At 42.2% G+C, this 26,543-nt stretch overlaps 1 protein-coding gene across 2 annotated transcripts in view; it reads left to right on the forward strand.

The window, feature by feature from the left end:
* B3GAT2 (beta-1,3-glucuronyltransferase 2) overlaps positions 1-26,543 on the forward strand; it is a 75,307-nt gene that overhangs the window by 32,881 nt on the left and 15,883 nt on the right. The gene's annotated exons all lie outside the window — the stretch shown is intronic.

Here is a 26,543-nt window from a genome sequence, read left to right on the forward strand (position 1 = left end):
GTGCGTTATTAATACACAGAATTAAAATGAAAAATTGGATTACTGGTTTTCAAGCATTCATTAACTTCAAGTGTAACTTTCTTTAAAGTTATTATTCCCGGAAGAAGCAACTGAATTAAATTAGACCTAGAGTAGGCTACAAGTTCTAAAATGCTTCTTTGTCATAAAGTGAATCATTTTCTGTGTGTTATATGGAAGGATGCCTGTGATAACTGTGGAAGAATGAAGTTTGAAACAGGCTCAGAGGGAAAAAGAAATCCTTGGCAGCTATACCTCAGAAGATGGAAGCAGAAAGCTTCAGAATTGGTCTCATCAATCTTTAGCTCTGAGGCTCACCCTTGTCTGTGTCAGCCTGCATTGGTTCAATCTTCTGTACATATTTCCCAGCAGCAGTCAAAATCTCTATGCTCAGAATTCTGATGGGATGAGGCTGAGGCTGTGGCTGTGTTCTGAACTAGATTTATAACTTTTATTCTGGCAATACTATAAATTTGAGGGAGCCAGGCTATGAGAATGGTAGGAATCATTTGTGGGCAGAGCTCTCACATATGGTCAAGTGATGAGTCTGTCACACTGCACTGCATCATTGGAGAGAAACTAGGAAATTTTTACCTAACATTTAACACACTTTTCCAGAGTGTGGCTTTATGGAACTGTGTGTTGTGGTCTCTAACCCTCAGGGTAGTCTAGATCTTTTGCTGTTCCCAGATTGCCCTCCTGAAAGTCTCCTCTCCACTTCCTGACCTCTCTAGCCCTCTGTCAACTCCAGCCATACCCTTTGGTCTTCAGTTCTCGCAGCCCCAGAGCTGATCAGTCATATCAGACAAGAGAGCACCCCACTATTTTTTGTTGCAGTTCGGCTGGGGCTGGGTTTGAACCCGCCACCCTTGGCATATGGGGCCGGCGCCCTACTCACTGAGCCACAGGCATTGCCCTGGTTTTTAAAAGATCCATTATGGTCAGCTTTCTATTTTCAGAGCCTCAGACTCTGAATGAATGGGGAAAGGTCTCTTTTGAGAGTCCTCAGGACTTCCCAGGATGCTCACCTGCCTCTCTTGTCTGATGTGACAGATTAGCTCTGGGGCTGCAAGAACTGAAGACTAATTGCAAGAGGGACTTTACCTAACAAATGCAATCAGTGTAACCTGGCTTATTGTACCCTCAATGAATCCCCAACAATAAAAAAATAAAAATGGAAAAAAAAATAGCCCGGTGTTGTGGCGAGCGCCTGTAGTCCCAGCTGCTTGGGAAGCTGAGGCAAGAGAATCGCTTAAGCCCAAGAGTTAGAGGTTGCTGTGAGCCGTCTGATGTCATGGCACTCTACCGAGGGCGGTAAAGTGAGACTCTGTCTCTACAAAAAAAAAAAAAAAAAACCAGCCCTCTTGCTGACCAGAACTGAACCCTTCAGCAGGAAATTTAGAGAATGTTAGGGAAAGTCTTTTGCTTCTCTGGGACTTAGTTCAGTCGTGTATAAAATGAGGCAGTCGCAGAAGACCACCACGGCCCACGCCCTCATGCTTCCGTTTGCTGAAAAGCCCAAGATCTGGGCTTCTGAAGGTGGTGACTGCATTTGGTCCAGATCTTCCCTGGAGCTTGTCTCAACACATACTCCTCAGACCTGGCTCCTCACCATGGACTTTTTACCTTGCCTGGGTCATTTCATGGTTAGGGCAAAATTCCACTTCCTTAATCTTCATGTAAGAATTTTATGTAGATGATCAGTTATCCGATTAACTTGTTGAATATCTGCATTGGCTACCCAAAAATTTGGGTTCAAATTGACATTTCTAAAATTCAAGAAAGACACATGGTTTTTGTGCATGCAGCTGGCCATGGATAAGACAGTCAAGGTTTCTTCACAGCCACGTTCTACGGGAATTTTTTTTTCATGACATGACCAATGTTTGCATTTTTCTAAGCCTTTCTATATAGTTTCAAAGCACAATAAAAACATACCAATCATAATAAAATGTGAATGATTTGCTTGCTTTGTATTCATTATCTTTGTTTTAAAAGAGGAACAAAACATCTGTCTCTAAAGAAACAACTTTAGTCATGCTAAATGATTCTTTTCTTTTCACGTGAGCTTGAAAAGAATTTGCATCTTAGTTCGCAGTAAATTATTAATAGTTTTGGAAGTCTTTTAAGGGTGAGTTATTTGGTTGATAGGATAATGATTCTGTGTTTGAGGCAGTTTGTTCTAATCCTAAAATTGAAAGTTCAGAGCTTTCTTTAGATTCTACATAGGATTTATTTATATTCTGTGGGAAGACTTTTTAGGCCTTTATGGTCAGATGGTTATTCCCATCTCATCTTCAGATTACACACACACACACACACACACACACACACACACACACACACACACACACACACACACACACACACACACACACACACACACACACACACACACACACACACACACACACACACACACACACACACACACACACACACACACACACACACACACACACACACACACACACACACACACACACACACACACACACACACACACACACACACACACACACACACACACACACACACACACACTCTCTCACAATCTTTGGCGGGAGAGAGAGAAGCTGGGAGCCCACACCCCTCCTGTGGACAGGCTGAGGAGCCCTGCCTTGAAAATGCTACATGATCGGCAAGTGAGCGGGCCATGTGGGAGGGTGGGTCTCCCTTGTCAATCAGCTTTTTACCTTTTTTCCTTTTTTATTTCAAAAAATTAAACAGGCATGACGGTTTTTAATTACATGGATGTCTGGCATAATGTTTAAATCAGGACTTTTGGTGTGCCAATAAACAGAACAGTGTTCATTATAAACTAATAGATAAGTGTGATCTCATACCCACCCTCCTGCCCTCCCCCCTTTCTTGGTTTCTCATGTCTTTTCTGTTACTTTGTGCCCAGGTATACCCACCTATTAGCTCCCACTTAATTAGTGAGAACATATGATTCAGTTTTCCATTCCTAAGATACTTCACTTAGGATAATGGTCTCCAGTCTCCTCTACATTGCTGCAAATGATACTATTTCATTCCTTTTTATGGCTGAGTAGTACTCCGTGGTATGTATATACCACATTTTCTTTACTCATATGTTGAAGGGCATTCAGGTTGATGCCACATCTTTGCGGTTGTGAACCATGGTGTGAAAAAGATGAAAGTGTAAGTGTCTTTTTGATAAAATGGCTTTATTCCTTTGGGTGGTACCTAACAGTAGGACAGCTGCATCCGATGGTAAGTCTGCCTTTATCTCTTTGAGTAATCTCTGTACTATTTTCTATACTGGTTGTACTAATCTTCAGTCCCACCTGTAGTGTATAAGCGTTCCTTTCTCTGCATCCACCTCAGCATCTATTGTTTTTTGACTTTCTAATCATGGCCATTCCTATAGGGTTAAGGAGGTATATCATTGCAGTTTTAATTTGCATTTCTCTGATGATGACTGATGTTGAGCATTTTATCAAATATATGTTGGTCACTTGCCAATCTTCTTTTGAAAAGCTTATTTTCCTGCCTTTTGCCCACTTTTTGATGGGTTATTTTTTCTTGCTCATTTATTAAGAGTTCTTGGCAGATTTTTGATATTAGTTCTTTCACAGATGTACAGCTCGTGCAGGTTTTCCCCCATTCTGTAGGTGGTCTATTCACTATGTTGATTATTTATTTTGCTGTGCAGAGCTTTTTATGTCTCATTTATTTTTGTTGTTGCTGTATTTACCTTTGGGGTCTTTTTCATAAATTCTTTGCTTCAGCTAATACCTAAAAAGGTTTTTCCTACATTTTCTTCTAGAATTTTTATAGTTTCATGTCATACATTTAAGTCTTTAATCCATCTTGAATTGACTTTTGTATATGGCAAGAAATAGGGGTCTTGTTCCATTCTTTTGCATGTGGTTATACAATTTTCCCAGTACCATTTATTAAGAATTCCTTTCCCCAGTGTATGTTATTGTCTGTGTTGAAGAAGATCAGTTGGTTGTAGGTAGATGGTTTTATTTTTGGGTCTTCTATTCCATTGATCTATGCCTCTACTTTTATACCAGTTCCATGCTATTTTGGTTATTATAGCCTTATATTAGGTCAGATCAGGTAATGCGATGCCTCTAGATTTGTTCTTTTTATTTAAGGTTGCTCCTTTTGGTTCCAAATGAAGCTTAGGGTTATTTTTTTCAAAATCTGTGGAAAATGGTGCTGGTATTTTGATGGGGATTGTGTTGAATCTGTAAATCACTTTGGGCAGTATGGACATTTTAACAATATTGATTCTACTAATTCATGAATAAGAGATGGTTTTCCACTTGTTTGTGTCATTTGTGATTTCTTTCATCAGTGTTTTATATAATAGTTCTCCTTCTGGAGGGTTTTAACCTCCTTTTTAAAGTATATTTCTAGGTATTTTATTTTCTTTCTAGCTATTGTGAATACCTTTGAGTCCTTGATTTTGACTCTCGGCTCCCCTGTTATTCATATAGAAATGCTACTTATTTGAGTGCATTGATTGTGTAACATGAGACTTGACCACATTTATTTATCAATTCCAGGAGTCTTTTGGTAAAGTCTCTGGGGTTTTCTAGATACAAGATTATATCCTCAGCAAACAGAAATAGTTTGACCTCCTTTTTTCTGATTTGGATACCTTTTATTTCCTTCTCTTGCCTAATTGCTCTGCTTAGGACTTCCAATAGTATGTGGAATAAAAGTGGTGACTGTGGGCATCCTTGTCTTATTCCAGTTCTTAGTGGGGATGTTTTCACATGTTCCCCACTCAGTACAGTGTTGGCTGTGGGTTTGTCATAAATAGCATTTATAATTTTTAGACATGTTCCTTCTAGTTTGTTGAGGGTTTTTATAATGGAAGGGTGCTGGGTTTTATCAAATGCTTTTTCTGCATCTGTTGAGATGATCATATGGTCTTTGGTTTTGTTTCTGTTTATGTGGTGAATCGTGTTTATTGTTTTATGTAAACTATCCTTGCATCCCTGGGATGAAACCCACTTGATCATGGTGGATTATCTTTTTGATGTGCTGTTGAATTTGGTTTCCTATTATTTTGTCTAGGACTTTTGCATCTATGTGCATAAGGAATATTGGTCTATAGTTCTGGGGTTTTTTGCTGTATCCTTTCCTGGCTTGGATATCAGGGTGATACTGGCTTTATAGAATGAATTAGGGAGGATTCTCTCCTCAGTGTCATGGAATAGTTTCTTTAGGATAGGTACAGTTCTTCTTTGTAGGTTTGGTAGAATTTAGCAGTGAATCCCTCTGGCCTGGGGCCTTTTTTTGTTCATAGTTTTTTTTTTTTTTATTACTGCTTCAATCTCACTGCTCTTATTTGGCCTGTTCAGTGTCTCTATTTATTCCTGATTTAGGCTTAGAAGGTTGTGTGTTTCAAAGAATTGATACATTTCCTCTAGATTTTCTAGTTTTTTGTGAGAAGAGGTTTTTGGAGTATTCACAGATGATATTTTGTGTAATATCTCCCTTTCTGGTTCTGATTGTGGTTACTTGAGCACTTTCTCTTCAATTTCTGGTTAATCTAGCTAGTAGTCTACATATTTTTGTTTATCTTTTCAACAAACCAATTTATTGTTTAATTACTCCTCTTTGATTTCCATTTTTCCATTTCCAAACTTCTTGGCTTTTGCTCTGAGATTTTTTTCTTTTCTTCTACTGGATTTGGGTTTGGTTTGTTTTTCTTTTTTTTTATTTGTGGTTTTTGGCCGGGGCTGGGTTTGAACCCGCCACCTCCGGCATATGGGACCAGCGCCCTCCTCTTTGAGCCACAGGTGCTGCCCTGGTTTGTTTTTCTTTTTCTGGTTCCTTAAGACGTGACGTTAGGATATTAATTTGTTATCTTTCTGTCTTTCTGATGTAGGAACTTAAGGCTGTGAACTTTTCACTTCAGGCTGCTTTTTCTGTATCCTATGGATTTGGGGGGTTTTAGGGGGCGGATACAGCCTCACTTTGTCACCCTTGGTAGGATGGCATGACATCATAGCTCACAGCAACCACAAACTTTTGGGCTCAAGTGATCCTCTTGCCTCAGCTTCCCAAGTAGGTGGGACAACAGGCACCCACCACAATGCCCGGCTAATTTTTCTGTTTAGTAGAGATGGAGTCTCACTATTGCTCAGGCTGGTCATGAACTCCTGAGCTCAAGCAGTCCACCCACTTTGGCCTTCCACAGTGCTGGGATTACAGGTGTGAGCCACCACGACCAGCTCTATCACATGGATTTTGTTAGCCTATGTCCCCTTTGTGATTTAGTTCAAGGAATCTGTTGCTTTCCATCTTCATTTAATCACTGAGCCACAGATCCTTCCGCAGCAGGTTGTGTAATTTCTATGACTTTGTGTAGATTTGAGTGTTTCTCTTGGAATTCATTTCTAATTTTATTCCACTGTGGTCTGATAACACACATGAATGATTTTGATTTTTTTTGATTTGCTGAGACTTCTTTTGTGACCTAAGATATGATCAGTCTTGGACAAAGTCCCATGTCCTTATGAGAAAAAATATATATTCAGCAGTTTTCAGGTCAGATCATCTGTGAATATCTTATAGATCCGTTTTTTCAACAGTCATGTTTAATTCCAGTGTTTATCCAGTTTCTGTTTCATGATCTGTCCAGTAGTGTCAGTGGAGTGTTGAAATCCCTAACTATTAAGATGCTACTGTTCAGTTCTTTGTTTAGATCTAGAATAATGTGCTTTATAAAATGGGAACTTCTGTGTTAGGTGCTCATATATTTAGGATTGTTACATCTTTTTGTTGAATAGTTTCCTTTACCATTATATGACTATCTTTATCCTTTTTTTTTTTTTAACCCTTGTTGATTTAAAGTCTATTTTATCTGCTATTGGAATGGTTTTATACACTTTTGGTTTCCATTTGTGTGAAATATTTTTTTCCATCCCTTCCCTTTGAGTTTGTGTGAGTCCTTGTGAGTTAGATGTGTTTCCTGGAGACAGCATATATTTGGTTTGTTTTTCATCTATTTAGCCAATCTGTATCTTTTAAGAGGGGCATTCAGATTAATCACATTGAGTGTCATATTGATATGTGGGCTGCTCTTCTTTTCATCTTGTTGTTTTCTTTTTCTTCTTGTGCTATAGTTTTGTAAGAGCCAGCGGCTGTATCTTTGGGGTGTTTTTACACTGCTAGTGTCAATTGTGCTGTTGCATGACAATGCACTTCTATAGAGAAGGTCAGTTGTGACAAATTCTTAGTATTAGTTCCTGGGAAAGACTTTATTTCTCCTTCATTTTTGAAATTTAGTCTAGCAGGATATAGAATTTTTTGGTTGGAAGTTATTTTACTTAAAGAGACTGAAGATAGTACCCTATTTCTTTCTGGCTTGTAAGGTTTTTGTTTAGAAGTCTGCTGTTAGTCTTGATGGGCTTTCCTTGATAAATCACTTCATATTTTCACCTCATGGCTCATAGCAGTCCCACCTTCCTGTTGACTTTGCCCAGTCTATTGACTATGTACCTTGGTGCTTCCCTTTTTACAATGAATCTCTAGGTGTTCATTCAGCTTCTTCTGTCAGATATCTTCTGTCAGATATCTAAATCTCCAGCAAGACCAGGAATGTTTTCCTCAAATGGGTTTGTGCTATTTATCTTCATCCTCAGAGATGCCTATGATTCTTACAGTTGGCCATTTTATATAATTCCACATATCTCCTAGATTTTGTTCATTCCTCTTAATTTTTTATTATTTTTGACTGAGTGGGTTAATTTGAAAGTTGTCTTCAAGCTCTGAAATTTCCTCTTTGGCATGGTTTAGTCTTTTCATAAAACTTTCTACCATGTTTTCTATTTCTCTAAGTGAATTTTTCATTTATAGAAACTCTATTTTTTTAATATATCTGTTTAGTACAATTTTAATTTATTTCTTGAATTGTTTTTCTGGTTTAAGTTGGTTTTCCACTTTCTCTTGGATTTCATTGAGCTTCCTTACAGTCTATGTTTGGAATTCTTTACCTGTCATTTCAATATTTTCATTTTGGATGGGATCCATTCCTAGAGAGATGATGTTCTCCTTTGAGGGTGTCATTTCACTCTGATTTTTCATACTTCCAGAGTTATTGTATTGATTCCTTCTCATCTGGAACAGCTGTCACTTCTTATATTTGGATTTTCTTTTTGTTTAGATGGGGCTTTCTTGCCCTCTTGACTATTAAGGGTGTGTCTGTAGCATATGTTCAGTGAGGAGCTTTGGCTTTGCTTGTGGGTACTTTGATAAGGGTCTATATTCTGTTTGGATACTTGGGTTGTAGATATCTTTAGTATGGTGGTTTTCTCAATTGCTAGTTTATTGATAAACTGTATCTGTGATGTACTATGTGCCTGGACAGATTTCATGGTCTCTTGTCAACAATGCAGATGGAGGTCTGTGAGTACTTTCTCTTTCTCCCACCTCTTAGTCTCCTTAACAGTTTGAATCATATTGTGATATCCTATATAATGTCTGAGAAAATAGGTGGTGCTTGTGAGTAAGAATCAGCCATGCCTGTATCATTCAATCAGTAAATGCTGCTATGGGCTGAACAAGTTATCCTTCCTGCCAGCAGGTGGCACTTGCAGGAAAGAGCCATCTGCAGTGTTGTCTCTTGGGACCTGTGAACAGCTAGTTCTAGCCCCTCAGGAGAAGCACTTATATGCCCCAAGTGGTGAATGGGGCCTCTGGGGCTCCTTATTTTCCACCATAGCAGAGGTTGATTGAGGAGGCTGGATGGGGCTGAGTTGAGTGAGCCTTCTTTTAGTCTTCATGAAGGTTGGCCCAAGAGCTATCTCAGGAGGAGTCCATGGTCAGCTCTCAGGCTGCTGAGGAAGACCACCATAGAGGGGGTGAAGTGGCACCACCAAATCAGAACATCTGCTCATTGGGGAGGGGCCATCAGGGACTCCCAGATGGGGTGTTAGAAATGGGTTTCATTCTTCTCCCTCCTCTTCTACCCAAGGTCTCCTTCAATCATCTGTTCACAAATAGCAGCCCAGACTAGCTGAGCTCACCAGCAGTGAGGGTCCTTGTCCAGGTTTCTGTCCCTAAGCAAAAGTGTGGCTTTCCTGCAGGGTAGGTTGCTCCTTAATGCACTGCAGCCCAGACCTGTCCTGCCTTCTCTTCTCAGTTCTGCCCATGGGGCTTCCTCTTTACCTCCCAAGATTAGTTCCCAAATTTCCCCTCCATGCCCCAAGCAACACAGTTGAGTCCTAGGGGACTTAGATTCAGCTGCAGGCCTGTACCGGACTGTGCCAGGGAGAAGCATGTTGGTCCAGAGTTCCCCCATGGAGTGCTAAGGCAGGCTTGATATCCCTCCACCCACCCTTTCCACAGGACTCCAGGTTTCTCAGGGTTTGATCTCTGCCAATATCTCGCTCTTCTGCTCCTCAGCTTCCTCCCGAGGTTATCTCCAGTAGGTTCTGACACTTTTCCCTTAGAATTACCCTGAACTATGTTTTTCTTTCATCTAAAACTTTTCCTTCTTTCTGAGGTGATGTGGCAACCAATGGCTCTCGTCACCCTTCTTCCTCCCTTCTTCCTCAGAATCTCAAAAATGAAACTTAAAATGCAACATTTCCACAGATTTCTTACTTTGCAGGTCTGAGAATATTCAGTTGAAGCACCTCAGGGCCTATCGTATTGTATTTATGTGAAGTCATCTCATAGCCCATCCCTGGAAGCTCATTTGAGTGTCGTATATTGAAACTGTGATGTTTCAGATCATTCAGGTAGCTCTTAGGCTTTCTTTTTATTGCCATATTGGACTTGCTTAATGCTGAAATTTTGCTCTCAGACAACATGAATCAATACTCTGAAATTACCTTGTGTACAACGTTACTGGCGGGAGTAAAGATTATTGTCATTCCAGTGGAAAACAGAAAAACAAATTTCTAATGATTACTACTTTAAAAATTAATATATACACCCACAAGATGGAAAGAAAACATTGGAGGCAGCCTCACAGCAGCATGAGACTGGCTACTGTAGCTGACTAGGAGCGAGCTGCTCTGCCAAGCCAGCAAGACCCGGGAACGTTTCTGTTCGTCTGTGCCTCTGGCTTGAATTCCTACACCTCAGGTCGATGATTGGGTAAAAGTGAGGCTGTCTACACAGAGTTTTTTAAGCTCTTTTGGAAGGGAACTACTTTCAAGTGACATATTCACTATGGCCACTTCTAGGAAGGTGTAAATAACCATTTCTTGAAAGAAATGAGCTTTACATAATCTTGGGCCTTGCCAGAAGCTATAGATTTGTTAGAGTTCAGAACTTCAGGCCGAGACATTTATTAGGACTTTTCAGCTTTGGCATGCACCTTATTATTGCTGCTAGGAAGCAGCAGGCAGGGCCCTGTGCTCCCTTAATGACGAGTATATATGGTTCCCAGTCCAACTGTCAGCACACGTAGGTACTCCCTTCTGGTAGAACCTAACTAGATGTACTGTCATTAAAGCCTGGCACCAATCCCTGTGAGCTGGTGCAGGCCCCAGAAGTTAGAGGGCAGTTTCTAACAAGACTGCCCTTACTTCAGAAGTCAGCCATGTGGGGGATTCCCAGGCCACCTGTGTATCTTTCCAGTCCGCTCAGGTCTGATAGTTTGCTAGAATGATTCCAGAACTTAGAAAAGTGCTAATCATCATAATGTGTATTATAAAGGGACCAGATTAGGACCAGCCGAATGAGGAGACGCACAGCGCAGTGTCAGAGGGGCACTGGGGAAATGTCTTCTGCCCCCTTCCATGCAGATGAGAAGTCTAGGAATACTTTGTTTTATCGTCTGGAGGCCTGTGGATTACAGCATGTCAGAGCCCTGGCAGCAGATGATTTCCCAGAGTGAGACTGTGTGGTGGCCAGGGGTTGCAACCTAGTGACAGTCATTTAAAGTGGCTGCAGGGGAGGAGCTAAGGCCCAGCAAGAGGGTGTCAGGTAGCCAGTGACAACCACCACTGCAGGGAAGAGGGGTGAATCATGAATTACCTTGTTGGATGTCTCATGTGGAAGGAGAGGGTTTTCTGGTGAGCATGGGAGTACGAGAGCCAGAAGCAGAATTTCCTGAGGAGCATTAGGTTTATAGTGGAGCAAAGAGAGAGGAGTTCCATCCATGGAAGGACTGAGAGGGCTGCATTTGGCCGGACAGTAATTATGGGGGATGTTGTGGAGCTGAGTGGCCAGGAGGTGTGGGTTAAGAGTTAGAGGGGTGTTGTACAGCTGAGATCCCTTCCAACTCAGAGGTTGTGGAGTTTTTTTTGTTTTCCTTTCTTTTTTTTTGAGACAGAGTCTCACTTGGCCACCCTTGGGAGAGTTCAGTGGCGTCTTAGCTCACAGCAACCACAGCAAAGTCTTGGGCTTAAGAAATCCTCTTGCCTCAGCCTCCCAAGTAGCTGGGACTAAAAGCACCTGCCACAATGCCTGGCCATTTTTAGAGACGGGTTCTTGCTCTGGCTCAGGCTGGTCTCGAATCTGTGGGCTCACGCAATCCACCTGCCTCAGCCTCCCACGTGCTGGGATTACAGGCATGAGCCAGCAAGGTTGTGGATTTTAGCAAGTTCTGATTCCAAGGATTGTTGAAGGGCCCACCCTGTTTATGCCCTTCTTTCTATTGACAGCTAATCCTCACCTTGTGACTTAGTGCTGTCTTTCCAGTTGGTGGCATTTATATCTTCTGGGGACTTAAACAGGCCCTAGACCTTTGGCGGGAAGTGGGCAGATAGTGGGGCAGAAGCGGGGAGTAGGGGCCAGGAGAAAGCTCTTCCAAGACATGTGGCAGTTTCAAGGGGTGGAGAATAAAGATGGAAGAGAAGAAATTGAAGTTTTAAGAGAAAAAAGTGTTAAAAGTCCCAAAAGCAAACAAATGAGGGGAAGCAGGAGCTTGGAGGGCCAGGTTCATCTGGACAGAATCACCTCTGACTCCTAGACCAAAGTGAGGAAAGAAAGGAAAGCATGCTGGAAAGGCCCGTTGTTAGAGTTGCCCATATGCCACACGGTAACAGAGAGGGCGAGTGACGCGTGACAGTTCCTCAGTCACTTAGTGTAGAGCTACATTGATCCCGTAGAGGTACACGGCCCTGTCTGGGCAGTTTTGGATACAGCAGAGGGAGAAGGGCTACTTTACATACATAACTGACCATATCAGGAGATAGAAAAAGTTATACAAATGGGATGTTTGGGGGTCACATTTACAGATAAAGCGGAACTGGCATCGAGGAAGTTCAGGACAGGTGTGAGGAAGAGGTAGCTCCCAAGAGGCACCTTCAGTGCCAGGCCCAGGCAGGGTTCTGGGAATGGGAAATCCCAGGGTGTTTGTGGCTCCCAGGGGAAGAGCCAGCTGGGGGTGGATGGTGACGACTGACTGTGGGATGTGAAGTTTCACCTCAGCTCTGTGGATATTGGAGAATCTGAGATTTTTCAGGTCCGGGACTGTCAATTAGATCCACTTGAAAGAAATGAGCTTTCTCTCATGGTGGCAGGTGCAGGATGAAGCGGGGAGGGTAGCAAAGCCATCTGGGTCCTGAGTAATGAGGCTGAGGTAGGGGAGTAGGCGATGAGAGGACGTCTTAAATCCCACAGCTATTAGGGACCTATAAAATTTTAACGAGCCTTTTCAGATTATGCTCATAAATCAGCAGCCATTTAGATCTTTTTAACACCTTTTCTGTTGTATAGAGCGGTGATAACTGATGTATTAAAGTTTGGTTTAGTTTTAATTGGTGTAATTTATATTATCCTTTGATTTGTAATTTATATGCAGAAATATGGTGATCTGGAGTAATTAGAACATTCTGTTACCCAGAGCACCAGTTGTGTAAAAACACGTGTCTGCATATTAGGAAAAGATCACACTACCTGACTGAACTTTCCTGGCCCTGGATCCCTGGTGGCTCTAGTGTCCTGGCAGATGATTGAGAGGAGGACGAGGATGAGGACGGTGACCACACCTGCCCTGGCCCCCTGCGGCCACACGTGCCCTCTCCTGTGCCCAATCTGCTGCACAGCAGGAGGAATCCTTGGGGAATGCAAACTGGGTCTTTCACTTCCCAGTTCTTCAGCCCACCAAGTCCTGGCCTCACCCCCCTCTATTCAGCCTCTGGGGGTCAATCAGTTTCTCCAGCACCTCCCCCACCCCGTCACTTCATTCAGACCTGCTCATCTTTCAAGTCTCAGCTGCAGTCCACCTTCTGGGGGACGCCTGTGCTGACAACCCTCGCCCCGTTACACCTCCGTGCTGTCAGGCCCCATGGCACTCCCAGCACAGTCACATCTTCCACTGTAATTGCTGGTGCCCCTCAAGCCCCACTCCCACCTGCCCAGAATGCAGCCGCCATGCAGAGGAGCTGGGGCTGTCCGGTCAGGTGCTGCCTGTCCAGTCCTGGTCCCAGGTTTGCCACAGCCCCAGCCTGTGAGTGAGGCTGCATGATTGCCCTAGCCCAGAGTGTTACAGGACAAACTTTAAAAAAAAGTGATTTTAAATAAACTGGGGAGGGCCAAGGCGTAACTCCAGGCAGCTCACCGAAGCTGCCTGTCTGTGGACAGCTCTTCAGGGAGGTGGGGATAGTGGTTGTACAAGGCCACCTTTGTCTCCATGTTTGCCAACAGGGAATTTTGCCTGGGTTAATTTACTTGGCAAAATGTTTGCTGGTAGATAACACTGCAATAAACTTCAGCCTCAACATGGATCATCTGATCATCAAAGCCAAATGAGCAGAGTCAAAATTCTGTCACAGTTTTACTTTGCTTAATGAGTAGAAATTTTGCAAGAAAAGGGAGGGAATGACCTTACATCACTTCAGAGTCACTTGTGATTTAGGTGTTTACCGCGCATGAATGTTTTGCTTGAGAAAGATAAAGTTCCTGGATGTTCTTAGTAGAGCAACTTGTGTTTTATGGTGCCTTTTAGTGCAGGGTTTGGGGACCAACTTCAGACTTTGTCCTTAGATCGATGCAATGTGATTGTCACTGGGGAGGAGCGCAGCTGGCAGGAGGTAGTGATTCTGTCCTGACAATTTAAGATCCGCAGGGATGGTGGTAGAGTGGGGGCAGTAGCAAGCCTTCTGCTCATTCCTTACCCATTTCCAAAGTGCAGCATGTTCTAAAGACCCACCTGTGTACATCCACTGCGGCCACGGGGCTGGGCTGGGCCGGGTGGTGTACGGGATGGGGAACACAGCGTCGGAGTGCTCGGAACCAGGGCACTTTCTCTGGAGCTGCTGGTGATGGGGCGAGGCCGAGTGAAGGTAGAGTGGCAGGGGGTCCACAGAGCCCTTCAGTAGCTACTGGGGGAATGGGGAGACAGTGCTCAGGGCTCCATCCTACTTCAGTTCTAACAGCTCTGCATTTACATGTTGGGGTTCCCTCAAGATTGCAATGGAACAAAACATTGATTCACAATTAAAATTTTTCAAAACCTAAAGTTTTCCCTTATGCCGGAGAAGTCCAGTAGACTTGGTAATCGTGTACTGTTTACGGGGCACTTACCAGGCCTCGGGCATTTGTGGCTACTCTGTCTGCTTTCTTATTTGATCCTCATTCAACTCTGAGGAGGACATGCTCGTTTCTTCATCCCCATTTAAATAGAAAGAACCTGTGGCCTGGACACACTAAGTGACTTGTCCAAGGTAGTGCAGTGATGAAGTAAGAGAGCTGGGACTCAGAGTCACACCACTGTGTCTGCAGAGGTGCCCCCCAACTTGCATTGAACTGACCCACTCACAGCCAAATGACTGAGTTCTTGGTCTCTGAGCCTCTATTTTCTTCATTTACAGAATAGGAATAATGAAATTCTTGACAAAATAAGACATCTCATACAAAGCATCCAGTAGAACACTGTGGACACTCAATGAATGTTATGTCTCTTGCGCAGTAAACAAGATTGGACTGTCTTTGTTCAGCTGGCTCACACATCTGTTTCGATGAATTGGATCAATGTCTTGTTTGGTCATCAGCATGGTCAGGTACATGCAGGTAGCTGTGGGGTAGGAGAATCACTGACTCTCAGGTTCACTCACACACAAACAGGCTGTACAACCTGAAGACCCAGGGCATATCTGCTTCCTCACTTGTATTAGGAGGTACTAATACCAGTGATATTAGTAGATAAACCAGCAGATAAACACTGCCCCCACTCTACCACCATCCCTGCGGATCTTAAATTGTCAGGACAGAATCACTACCCCCTGCCAGCTACGCTCCTCCCCAGTGACAATCACATTGCATTGATCTAAAGACAAAGTCTGAAGTTGGTCCCCAAACCCTGCACTAAAAGGCACCATAAAACACAAGTTGCTCTACTAAGAACATCCAGGAACTTTATCTTTCTCAAGCAAAACATTCATGCACGGTAAACACCTAAATCACAAGTGACTCTGAAGTGATGTAAGATCATTCCCTCCCTTTTCTTGCAGTATTTCTACTCATTAAGCAAAGTAAAACACCCGCCCTTTGTGTTATGGTGAGACTAAAATAAGAAGGGACAAGGCACAAGTTCCCACTGTTGTGGGAATGCTTGAATCCACACCCACATATAGCTATTTCGTATTACTCTTAAAGCTACTAATTAAGAAGATGTAAACTCTGCTTTGGGCCCTTGAGGAAATGATTTCTCTCCTGGCTGGTGGACCTGTGCTCATTATCATTCTATAAATGGGCTCAGCGTGCAGGATGGCATGTTGAGATAAACACTGGCCTTTACTTTAGATTAAATGCCCCCAAGAAATTAATAGGAGAAAATCAACATCCCCCCAAATAAAAATCATTGCAGAGTTGTTTAGGAGCCAATATTGCTCATTTTTATAATTTCTCAGCTGAAAAACTAAACAAACTAAAGCACTTGACCTTTCAAAAGAAAATGCCACCTGTAACATTTATATTTGCAAAGCATTTGGTGCAGTTAAGTTCCAGCTTGCCTCAGTAGATAAGTGAGTCTGTGTGGAACACGAGACACATATTTGTTGTAAATTACTCATGGCACATGGGGAAGGATTGGAAAGAATGACTCTTACGGTTTCTAATCAAGTCACAAAGAGGAGAAGTGTCCCTTTTTACCACTTTGACTCTCTTAAGAGTCCTTAGGAGAACATCTGTAGGTACAGTTCTCACTTGGAATTTGTAAAGAGGTAGACTATTTATTCGTGTAAATAATTAGGATTAAGGATTATTGCTGTGCACCACTAACCCGGGGGCTGGCACGCATGCAGGTTGGCAGCTATGACTACCACACATTTCTTTGTACCAGCTTCAGAAGTTAAAGTTAGCGGGCATTTTTCCTGGGCTCCCTGAGTGGCTGTACTTACCCCGACCCCAAACACGGCAAGTCAGTCCACCTCAATTTCAAATCCTTCACCCTGGCCAGCCAATGGGGTCAGCTGGCATTGCCCCCAGCTGATGGGCCTTGGTAAATCAGGCGTGGCACACGCTGCCTTCCAGGCCAGAATGTGGAATATCAGTTTGTCTTCCCAGGCTGGCCCAGCTACTTTCCACTTACTTTTCCAGACCCATCAGTGATGCAGGAATTGCTTTCTCTGAGAAGTCCTGATTTTCCACCCAGTATAGCTCTGCTCCCCCCACCTGCTCCCCTGGACAGAATCCTGCACTTACACATTCAGCCGTGAGGGTGGGTGTCTTCCCTGCCCCTTGCTCTGTTGGCTAGCTGCCAAGGCCACTAGGCGAGGATGCCTGCCTCCCTGCTTCTCCAGTCTGGGCACAGTCCCTGATGGCAGCAGCTTGAACAAATGTTTGCTGAATTCATGAATTTTAACATGTTTTTCTTTTCTAGTTTAAGGATTATCAAAATTAAAAGTTAAACCTTCTTATTACTTCTGAGACAATATTGTCATTATTTCTTAATGGTGAAATTAAAAAGAGGGATAATAAGTTGTACTCCAGAGAGCTCTCTAAGGAGGTTCTAATTCAGTGGGTTTCAATGTGGCTACACATAAGAATTACAAGGGAGCCTCTAAAAGTACCCACACCTGGACTCCACCTTGATCAATTAGATCATACAGTCTCTGAGGGTGAGCCTGGTTTTAATGCATGGAGGGCTGGGTTTTCATTTATTTTTTTATTAAGTCTTGAGACAGTTATAAAGTGCAGACAAGGGATAAGAGGGCTGGTGTAGGTGATCAGAGGTGATCTCATGTTTCTGCCTGTAGCTCATTATAGTCGGTTAGTGGTTACCCTTCTCCCACACCACCCACCGAGTCAGATGCAGGTAGGACAGCCTCATTACAAAGTTTGGGAATGCTCAATACAATTATTTCACTGAAAATACTTCTTTCATTGGTCAAGTTTGAAGAGAATTTAAGCAAAGGAAAGAAATTTTTTTTTTTTTTAATGTTTTAAGAGACAGGTCTCACTATGTAGACTGGGCTCAAATTCCTGGCCTCAAGTGATTCTCCTGCCTTACCCTCCCAAAGTACTAGGATTACAGGCATGAGCCACCATGGGTAGCAAGTATAGGAATTTTTTTTTATTATTTCAGTAACTAAAAAACCACCACCAACAGCTTAAGTGAAAAGATTGCCTGTATTCATTGGGAATGCAGTTTTATTGTGGTAAAATTTTATAGCATAAAATTTACCATTTTGAAGAATGCAGTTCAGTGGAGGGGGTGCAAGTGTCCTGCACATAAGCAGCTTTATACCCTTATCACTCGCCATTGATGCGCCACCCTAATACTCAGCTTTAAAATGCTTTCCTTTTCCTCTTCGTAGATGGATAATGCTTCAAGTGCTTCAAAATCCATGTCAGATTTCTCCCTATCTCTGAAACCATACTTATTCAGTCAGATATTGCTTCTCTGACTCCTGTGCCCCCAAGTTTTCTACTTAGTCTGCTGTAGCATTTATGACACAGCCAAGCTGCATCTATTTTTCTGACTGGACTAGGAGCAGCCCGCGTGTAGTTCCCTCTGGAGGAGGCTCCCTGGTGCTTGGCTCCCAGCGTCAGGAATGAGCCCTGGTGCAAAGCAATCACAGTCACATACACTTATTACAGAACAAAGCACACAAACTACAGAGAAAATACATTTCCAAGAGTGAGCCAGGCCCCTCTCCGTGAAGGAAGAAGAGACCCCGAAGTCTGAACACACACTACTTTTTACAGGTGAACTAAGCTAGCTGTTTTAGTTCTGTCCTTGCCCTGGCAGGACGGGCTATTGCCACCCACCTCTGGGGTAACAGGTTGGGGTTAAACTTTTTAACACACACGTGTCTTCCCCATAAACTTTCCGGAAGAACCCACGATGATTGAAATTGCCAGGTTGGATTATGTGACAATGGCTGCAGGGGGCCCTGGCCGTGTCAGGGCACCAGGGGCTCCTCGCGATCTGTTGCAACCGAGGAACAGGCCCCAGCCAGTACCTGGGTTCCCATCCCCGCCCCCAGCCACCCTTCTCAGCCTTCTGCCCTAAAAAGGAGAGAAACTGAGGGTGGGGGTGTCTCCTGCCAGCCTGGTGGCTCTGCACCTTCAGGGAGAGAAGCTGGGTCCAGAGACCGCAGGATCCCCACTCAGGTTCTGCAGCCCCGAGGGCGGGATGGGCCGTGCGCGCAGCTGCCGGGGCCCCTCTCTCTCCCTGCGGCTCCGCCTCCACCCGCGCTGCCAAGGGAGGCCCCTGACCAGGGTCCCGGCTGCGCTGGGGTGCAGGGCCCTGCCTGACCAGACAGCAGGGACTTCTTTTTTTTTTTTTTGGAGAGTGAGCCTCAAGCTGTCTCCCTGGGTAGAGTACTATGGTGTCACAGCTCCTTCAAACAGCAACTTCAAACTCTTGGGCTTAAGCTATTCTCTTGCCTCAGCCTCCCAAGTAGCTGGGACTACAGGCGCCCACCACAACGCCCAGTATTTTTTGGTTGTAGTTGTCGTTGTTTGACAGGCCCGGGCTGGATTCGAACCTGCCAGCTCCGGTGTATGTGGCTGGCGCACTAGCTGCTGAGCTACAGGCATCCCTGCTACTGCTAAAGACAAACATGGTGCTTTTTGAATGAGAGAACTCGAAAAATGAAAGGTTAACATTAGTTAGGATAATATTATAAATAAGTTATTTGGGGCTCAGCACCTGTAGCTCAGTGGCTAAGGCGCCAGCCACATACACCGAAGCTGGCGGGTTCGAATCCAGACGGGGCCTGTCAAACAAGACAACTACAACCAAAAATTAGCCAGGCGTTGTGGTGGGCGCCTATAGCCCCAGCTAATTGGGAGGCTGAGGCAAGAGAATCACTTAAGCCCAAGAGCTTGACGATGCTGTGAGCCATGATGCCACAGCACTCTACCGAGGGCAACATAAACTCTGTCTCAAAAAAACAAGAAAAGTGACCCCCTACCCATGGCTGCCCGGACCTCTGTGCAAGCTGCCCTGCACCCCGCACCTCTGCAGGCCCTGACCAGGAACTCCAGGAGCTGCTCAACCCAGCATCCTCCCTCCCAAATGCTCCCTGCCTCCACACCAGCCCCCTCGTCTGGCCAGGGACTCTGGTAGGCCTGCACCTTCCAGAGCATTCCCTGCCTCTGTGCGGAGCCCTTTTCCTGGCCAGAGACTGCTGGAGCTTTGGGCTCTCAGTGCCAAAGACACCAGGCGCTAGGTACTTCCAGAACCTGTGCACCACCTCCTGCCCTGTTGCTGGATCCAGGCGTGCCACACTCCGGAGCTGCTCTTACAACCAGAACTCCCTGGCTGGGGCAGCCCCCAGAGGAGCTACACAGGGTCACTCCCTACAAAGATACAGCAACAATAGAGTGATCCTGCTGGGGTCAAATCTTAAAGAGACACCTCCCCAAATCTGAGGACGCCCAGAGGCAACGGTGAAAAACAATCATTAGGCAAAATCAGTGGAAAAACTCTGGCAATATCAATAATCAGAGTAGATCAACTCCCCCAAGGAACAACGGGGCAGACACAGCACAAGATCCCATGCACAAACAAATATCTGAGATGTCAGAAATCAAATTCAGAATCTGGATAGCAAATAAGATCGAATTAGAATTCCAAGCAGTAACCCAAAAGATATCTCAAGAATTCAACGAATCCAAAGACCAAATGACCAAAGATTTTGATGTGTTGAGACAAGAAGTTGCAACCCATCTAAGATCTGAGAAACACAGTAGAATCCCTCAGTAACAGAATGGAGCAAGCAGAAGAAAGGATTTCTGACATTGAAGACAAAGCATTCGAATGTTCCCAAACTCTCAAAGAGGAAGAGACGTGCAGGGCAAAAACAGATCACTCTCTCAGAGAGCTCTGGGATAATTAGAAGAAAATCAATATTCGTCTTATAGGGATCCCCGAAAGTGATGAAGTGGCTTCACAAAGCACAGAGTCTCTTCTTAATGAGATTATGAAAGAGAACTTTCCAGACATGCCAAGAGATTCTGAAATTCAGATAGCAGACAGTTTCAGAACTCCAGCACAACTCAACCTGAATAAGACATTCCCCAGACACATCGTTATCAATTTCACTAAAGGTAATATGAAGGAGAAAATTCTGAAAGCAGACAGACGAAAGAAAACCATCACCTAGAAGGGGAAGAATATTAGAATAACTGTAGATCTCTCTGCTGAAACCTTTCAAGCTAGAAGAGGATAGTCATCGACTTTTAATCTCCTAAAACAAAATAACTTTCAACCCAGGATCCTGTACCCAGCTAAACTGAGCTTCATTTATGATGGAGAAATTAAATACTTCAATGACATTCACATGTTGAAGAAATTTGCCATAACTAAACTGGCTCTCCATGATATTATCAGTCCTATCCTCCATAAAGACCAGCGTAATCCTCTACCACAAAACTAAATCCTCCCAGAAACTATTGATCAAATTCCAACTTCCACAATTGGAAAAGGATTAAAAATGTCCACTGGACTCTCAAAAGGCTTATCAATATTCTCAATTAATGTGAATGGTTTAAATTGTCCTCTCAGGAGGTGCAAGTTGGCTGACTGGATACAAAAACTCAAGCCAGATATTTGCTGCATACAAGAATCTCATCTTACCTTAAAAAACAAATATAGACTCAAGGTGAAGCGATGGTCATCTATACTCCAAGCAAATGGAAAGCAAAAAAAAGCAGGCGTTGCAATCCTATTCACAGATACCATAGGCTTTAAACCAACTACAATAACAAAGGATAAGGATGGACATTTCATATTTGTTAAAGGTAATACTCAATATGATGATATTTCAATTATTAATACTTATGCACCCAACCAGAATGCACCTAATGTATAAGAGAAACTCTAACAGACATGAGCAACTTGATTTCCTCCAGTTCCATAGTAGTTGGAGATTTTAACACCCCTTTAGCAGTGCTGGATAGATCCTCCAAAAAGTAGCTAAGCAAAGAAATTTTAGATTTAAACTTAACCATTCAACATCTGGACTTAACAGACATCTACAGAAGATTTCATCCCAACAAAACTGAATATACATTCTTCTCATCAGCCCATGGAACATACTCCAAAATCAACCACATCCTAGTCCACAAATTTAACCTCAGCAAATTTTTTCTTTTTTTTTTTTTTATTGTTGGGGATTCATTGAGGGTACAATAAGCCAGGTTACACTGATTGCAATTGTTAGGTAAAGTCCCTCTTGCAATCATGTCTTGCCCCCATAAAGTGTGACACACACCAAGACGCCACCCACCTCCCTCCTTCCCTCTTTCTGTTTCCCCCCCATCACCATAATTATCATTAATTGTCCTCATATCAAAATTGAGTACATAGGATTCATGCTTCTCCATTCTTGTAATGCTTTACTAAGAATAATGTCTACACTGCTGGTGGGACTGCAAACTAGTACAACCTTTCTGGAAGGAAGTATGGAGAAACCTCAAAGCACTCAACCTAGACCTCCCATTTGATCCTGCAATCCCATTACTGGGCATCTACCCAGAAGGAAAGAAATCCTTTTATCATAAGGACACTTGTACTAGACTGTTTATTGCAGCTCAATTTACAATCACCAAAATGTGGAAACAGCCTAAATGCCCACCAACCCAGGAATGGATTAACAAGCTGTGGTATATGTATACCATGGAATACTATTCAGCCATTAAAAAAAATGGAGACTTTACATCCTTTGTATTAACCTGGATGGACGTGGAAGACATTATTCTTAGTAAAGCATCACAAGAATGGAGAAGCATGAATCCTATGTACTCAATTTTGATATGAGGACAATTAATAACCTCAGCAAATTTTTAAGAATAGAAATTATTCCTTGCATCTTCTCAGACCATCATGGAATAAAGTTGAACTCAATAACAACAGGAATCTGCATACCCATACAAAAACATGGAAGCTAAACAACCTTATGCTAAAGGATAGATGGGTTATAGATGAGATTAAGAAGGAAATCACCAAATTTTTGGAACAAAACAACAATAAAGACACAAATTATCAGAACCTCTGGGATACTGCAAAGGCAGTCCTAAGAGGGAAATTCATAGCATTGCAAGCCTTCCTCAAGAAAATGAAGAGAGGAAGTTAACAACTTAATGGGACATCTCAAGGAACTGGAGAAGGAAGAACATTCCAACCCAACCCAGCAGAAGAAAAGAAATAACCAAAATCAGAGCAGAATTAAATGAAATTGAAAACAAAAGAATTATACAACAGATCAATAAATCCAAAGTTGGTTTTATGAAAAGATCAATAAAATAGATAAACCTTTGGCCAACCTAACCAGGAAAAAAAGAGTAAAATCTCTAATTTCATCAATCAGAAATGGTAAAGAAGAAATAACAACAGATCCCTCAGAAATTCAAAAAATCCTTAATGAATATTACAAGAAACTTTACTCTCAGAAATATGAAAATCTGAAGGAAATTGACCAATACTTGGAAGCACATCACCTACCAAGACTTAGCCAGAACGAAATGGAAATGTTGAACAGGCCTATATGAAGTTCTGAAATAGCATCAACTATACAAAATCTCCCTAAAAAGAAAAGCCCAGGACCAGATGGCTTTACATCAGAATTCTACCAAACCTTTAAAGAAGAACTAGTACCTATATTACTAAGCCTCTTCCAAAATATAGAAAAAGAAGGAATACTACCCAACACATTCTATGAAGCAAACATCACCTTGATCCCAAAACCAGGGAAGACCCAACAAGAAAAGAAAATTATAGACCAATATCACTAATGAATATTGATGCTGAAATACTCAATAAGATCCTAACAAACAGAATCCAACAACACATCAAAAAAATTATACATCACGACCAAGTGAGATTTATCCTAGGGTCTCAAGGCTGGTTCAATATATGTAAATCTATAAATGTAATTCAGCACATAAACAAACTAAAAAATAAAGATCACATGATTCTTTCAATTGATGCAGAAAAAGCTTTTGATAATATCCATCATCCCTTCATGATCAGAACACTTAAGAAAATTGGCGTAAAAGGGACATTTCTTAAACTAATAGAGGCCATCTTCAGCAAACCCACAGCCAATATCGTATTCAGTGGAGTTTAATTCAAATCATTTCCACTTAGATCAGGAACCAGGCAAGCTTGCCCATTGTCTCCATTGCTCTTTAACATTATAATGGAAGTAAATTAGCCATTGCAATTAGGGAAGAAAAGGTGATCAAGGGTATCCACGTAGGGTGAGAATAGATCAAACTTTCACTCTTCGCAGATGACATGATCATATATCTGGAAAACACTAGGGATTCTACTACAAAACTTTTAGAAGTGATCAAGGAATATAGCAATTGTCTCAGGTTACAAAATCAACAGCCATAAATCCGTAGCCTTTATATATACCAATAATAGCCAAGCCGAAAAAAGTCAAGGACTCTATTCCTTTCACAGGAGTGCCAAAAAAGATGAAATATTTGGGAGTATACCTAACAAAGGACGTGAAAGATCTCTATAAAGAGAACTATGGAACTTTAAGAAAAGAAATAGCTGAAGATGTTAACAAATGGAAAAACATACCATGCTCATGGCTGGGAAGAATCAACATTATTAAAACGTTTATACTACCCATAGAAATATATAATTTTAATGCAATTCCTATCAAAGCTCCATTGTCATATTTTAAAGATCTTGAAAAATAATACTTCGTTTTATATGGAATCAGAAAAAACCTCAAATAGCCAAAACATTACTCAGAAATAAAAACAAAGCAGGAGGAATCACGTTACCAGACCTGAGACTGTACTATAAATTGAAGTGGATGTCTGGAACAGAATAGAGAACCACGAGATGAATCCAGCTACTTACCATTATTTCATCTTTGACAAGCCAATTAAAAACATTCAGTGGGGAAAAGATTCCCTATTTAACAAATGGTGCTGGGTAAACTGGTTGGCAACCTGTAAAAGACTGAAACTGGACCCACACCTTTCACCATTAACTAAGATAGACTCTCACTGGATAAAAGATTTAAACTTAGGATATGAAACTATAACAATACTTGAAGAAAGTGCAGGGAAAACTCTTGAAGGAATTGGCCTGGGTGAATATTTTATGAGGAGGACTTCCCAGGCATTGAAGCAGTATCAAAAATACACTACTGGGACCTGATCAAACTAAAAAGCTTCTGCACAGCCAAGAACATAGTAAGTAAAGCAAGCAGACAGCCCTCAGAATGGGAGAAAATATTTGCAGGTTATACCTCCAACAAAGGTCTAATAACCAGAATCCACAGAGGACTCAAATGTATTAGTAAGAAACAAACAAGTGATCCCATCTCAGAGAGGACTTGAAGTGAAACTTCTCTAAAGAAGACAGTGATCCCATCTCAGAGAGGACTTGAAGAGAAACTTCTCTAAAGAAGACAGACGCATGATCTATGGACACATGAGAAAAAGCTCATCATCCTTAATCATCAGAGAAATGCAAATCAAAACTACTTTGAGATATCACCTAACCCCACTAAGAGTAGCCCACATAACAAAATCCAAAAACCAGAGATGCTGGAGTCGATGTGGAGAAAAGGGCACACTTCTACACTGCCGATGGGAATGCACACTAATACATTCCTTTTGGAAGGATGTTTGGAGAACACAAGATCTAAACATAGACTTGCCATTTGATAATATAATTCCTTTACTAGGTTTATACCCAGAAGACCAGAAATCACAATATAATAAAGACATCTGTACCAGAATGTTTATTGCAGCCCAGTTCATAATTGCTAAGTCATGGAAGAAGCCCAAGTGCCCATCAACCCATGAATGGACTAGCAAATTGTGGTACGTGTATACCCTGGAATATTATGCAGCCTTAAATAAAGATGGAGACTTTACCTCTTTCATGTTTACATGGATGAAGCTGGAACATATTCTTCTTAGCAAAGTATCTCAGGAATGGAAGAAAAAGTATCCAATGTACTTAGCCCTACTATGAAGCTAATTTATAGCTTTTATATGAAGACTATAACCCAACTATAGCACAAGAATATGGAGACAGAGCCATGGGAGGGGAAGAGAGTAAGGAGGTTGGGGTGGAGGGAGCGTAATGGGTGGGGCCACACCTACGGTGCATCTTAGAATGGGTACAGGCAAAACCTACTAAACGCAGAATACAAATGTGTACATACAATAACTAAGAAAATGCCATGAAGGCTACGCTGAACAGTTTGATGAGAATATTTCAGATTGTATATACAACCAGCACATTGTACCCCTTGATTGCACTTATGTACACAGCTATGATTTAACAATAAAAAAAAAAAGTTCAAAGCGAAAAAAAAAACAAAAGTTATTTGCAACCAGATTGGCAAATAAGAAGGATCTCTTTGGATGATTATTCTTTTTTTTTTTTTTTTTATTGTTGGGGATTCATTGAGGATACAATAAGCCAGGTTACACTGATTGCAATCGTTAGGTAAAGTCCCTCTTACAATCATGTCTTGCCCCCATAAAGTGTGACACACACCAAGGCCCCACCCCCCTCCCTCCGTCCCTCTTTCTGCTTCCCCCCCATGACCTTAATTGTTATTAATTGTCCTCATATCAAAATTGAGTACATAGGATTCATCCTTCTCCATTCTTGTGATGCTTTACTAAGAATAATTATTGTGTCATGTAGTATTGATACTTTGTTTGCTTTAAATGTATTAGCTCATTTAAGATTACAATAACCTGATAACAGGGTACCTGTCTCTATTTTCACATTTGAGGAAACCAAGGCACAGAACAAAGTACTTTCTGAAGTCACTTTAATAGCAAGTGACAGAGCAAGGATTTGAATCCAGGCCCTCTAAGTTAAAAGGCTTCACCTAGCTATTCTCTTACACTGCCACACTATTTTATTAAAATAGGTCTTTATGAACTTCTTAAAAGTTTCAAATCATAAGCCACCCTCCCTTCCATATGAAAGAAGGAGGCGATGCAAGTGTAACCGGTTCATTGGTGAATCATTGAAGAATACTTATTTTAAAGATTATTTCACTGGTATTCATTGGGGTTGGGAAACAGGAGTTAAGTCCCTTTGCCACTCTGTTCTGTATTTTTTCAGTTGGACTGCAGTGGCTTAGTGTGACCATGGAGAATGGAAAGTAGACAATTTCAAG

The sequence above is a fragment of the Nycticebus coucang genome, chromosome 9 (assembly GCF_027406575.1).
Source record: "Nycticebus coucang isolate mNycCou1 chromosome 9, mNycCou1.pri, whole genome shotgun sequence".
NCBI lineage: Eukaryota > Metazoa > Chordata > Mammalia > Primates > Lorisidae > Nycticebus > Nycticebus coucang.